The sequence below is a fragment of the Prionailurus bengalensis genome, chromosome B3 (assembly GCF_016509475.1).
Source record: "Prionailurus bengalensis isolate Pbe53 chromosome B3, Fcat_Pben_1.1_paternal_pri, whole genome shotgun sequence".
NCBI lineage: Eukaryota > Metazoa > Chordata > Mammalia > Carnivora > Felidae > Prionailurus > Prionailurus bengalensis.
The window spans coordinates 82,222,148-82,224,756 of record NC_057355.1 but is presented as its reverse complement, the minus strand read 5'-3'; the positions used below and the strand labels follow the sequence as shown (position 1 = coordinate 82,224,756).

General features: G+C 50.2%; 2 non-coding genes across 2 annotated transcripts; one reads left to right on the top strand and one right to left on the bottom strand.

Moving 5' to 3' along the window:
• Positions 1–925: 925 nt before the first annotated feature.
• Positions 926–1,032, top strand: LOC122469673. The gene has a single exon (XR_006293568.1). It is a non-coding gene; the product is annotated as a U6 spliceosomal RNA (small nuclear RNA).
• A 1,080-nt stretch (positions 1,033–2,112) lies between these two features.
• LOC122469672 lies at positions 2,113–2,219 on the bottom strand. Its single transcript, XR_006293567.1, has one exon. It is a non-coding gene; the product is annotated as a U6 spliceosomal RNA (small nuclear RNA).
• Between the last annotated feature and the right edge of the window lie 390 nt (positions 2,220–2,609).

Here is a 2,609-nt window from a genome sequence, read left to right as displayed (position 1 = left end):
ACCTTAAGCTGAGATGCAATACGAAGTAAACGCCAATGAAGACCACAAGATTAAAAAATGGAACCAGGATTTAGTTAGGCCTTTATATCTAAATTTTCAAGAAACATGGAGGAATGAAATATAAGTTAAACCACATCATCAATAAGAAACGAGCCAAATGCAAGAATTGTGACGGTCCCCAGGGTAAATATCCCGTTTCGCCAATAAGTAATGGCATGAAGAGAAATGGGGAGTCCTTGGGATAATAAAGACCTAGAAGCATAGCAACCAAATACAATGGGGGACGGGGCCTCCTTTGGGTATATAGGGCAAACCAACTATAAAATGCATCATCGAAAAAGTCAAAGACATTTGAACCTAGCGTGGATATTAGGTAGTATTAAGGAATTACCTTAACTTTCCAGGTGCTTCCTTTTTTTTTTTTTTTTTTTTTTTTTTTTGAGTATTCTTCAGGGAAGTTTAAATGGGAAATGTGCTCTAAAAGTGTGACGCCGGCACAGCCCTGCCAGCCCACCCAACGCACCACAGCAGCCTCAGGGCCGGCTCGCCCGCCGCTCGCCCGACCCTCGAGGCGCCGAACGCACAGGGGCTTTCTTAGTGCTCGCCCCTCCCGACATGCTCCGCGGGGCCAGAGCGACCGCCACAGGACCCACGGTCCAGGGCCTGGGTCCCACGAACGGCCCCCTTACCCAGGGTGCTCCGGGCGCGGCTCTCATTTGCATGCCCCACCCGGCAGGTAAACTCGACAGGTCAGTCGCGGCCTAGCCAGCATAGCACCAAACGTGAGAGCCTCACGAGTGGCTCCTGTCATCACATTTCCCCCAAACGTCCCGAGTTCGCCGGGAAGACGCGCACATCAGTCACCCTAACTAAGAGAGGTAGGAGGCTGCCGTGCCTTATATAACTGGTGGACGGAGGTCATAGCGTGCTCGCTTCGGCAGCACATATACTAAAATTGGAACGATACAGAGAAGATTAGCATGGCCCCTGCGCAAGGATGACACGCAAATTCGTGAAGCGTTCCATATTTTGCGCAGTTCCCTGGCGAGCTTCTACTCTGACGATTACCTCTGAGGAAACGGTGTCATGTCAGAACACAATGTACGGCACTGAATGATAAAATTGTGACATTTCACTAGAAAAACACTCCTTTAAAGCAGTCTATGACTTGTAAACGAGGCTGGGTTACAGCTGGAAATCTATGTGCAAATATGTCGTTTCTACATATCACGGAAACAAGATGTGAATTTCTTTATACAACTAAAAATTCTGAAATTGGCTTATGTATGGTCTTGTCTCCTTCAACAACACAAATTCCAGAAGGCCCAAGAGTATTGGCTCCGGTGGAGTAGAACACTAGCACATAAATTGGTCCATGAATCCTTACCAAATCATTCCTAAATTATTAAGCTGCTAAATCAATGAATCCTTACTAAAGGAAGTAAGCAACATCAGCGCACATTTCTTGCGCCTACGTTGTGACATTCTTCAGTCGTTTTATAACTGAGTCCATACACCCCCTGTCACGAGGAGGTGCACTAAGGCAGGGACTGTTAACTGTTTTACAAGGGGTGGTTACACCGGATTAGATCAATGTTGGCTGCGGCCTGTGGAACCTAGATCTCCAGGACCAAGAGAACTGGCTAGAAGCAGCAAGACCACTGGGATCTGCTTTCACACATCTGTCTGAGACAGCTTTGTATACCTGTTAAAAAATCAATGGCATCTAAGGAGTATTCAGAAACGCCGGTTTGTCTAAATCAGACGGATTCTGTGATGGGAACTTTGATTAAGAGGAGAGTTAATTACCCAAACCAAAAGCCGACTTTAACCAACGAGAACAAGCGTTAGGATGCAAGTACCAGGATTACCTAGGTAATTCAATAATAGTAAAGTGGTGGGCGCCCACAGAATGATGTCAGAGGGCCATCAAGGTGGCCTCACCTCCAACCACACAGGGTTCGGTGGAACGGCAGAACCTCGAAGGTGTGCTGGGCTGGTAGCTGCTAGCTGCAATCCTTAAACTCCGAGCGGGCCTCCAAAGCTACCCTCCCATCCCGCATTTTTGTGCCGGTCCTCAAAAGGATATCGATAGTTCGCCGGGGAACTGCGCAAAATATGGAACGCTTCACGAATTTGCGTGTCATCCTTGCGCAGGGGCCATGCTAATCTTCTCTGTATCGTTCCAATTTTAGTATATGTGCTGCCGAAGCGAGCACGCTATGACCTCCGTCCACCAGTTATATAAGGCACGGCAGCCTCCTACCTCTCTTAGTTAGGGTGACTGATGTGCGCGTCTTCCCGGCGAACTCGGGACGTTTGGGGGAAATGTGATGACAGGAGCCACTCGTGAGGCTCTCACGTTTGGTGCTATGCTGGCTAGGCCGCGACTGACCTGTCGAGTTTACCTGCCGGGTGGGGCATGCAAATGAGAGCCGCGCCCGGAGCACCCTGGGTAAGGGGGCCGTTCGTGGGACCCAGGCCCTGGACCGTGGGTCCTGTGGCGGTCGCTCTGGCCCCGCGGAGCATGTCGGGAGGGGCGAGCACTAAGAAAGCCCCTGTGCGTTCGGCGCCTCGAGGGCCGGGCGAGCCGGCCGTGAGGCCGCCGT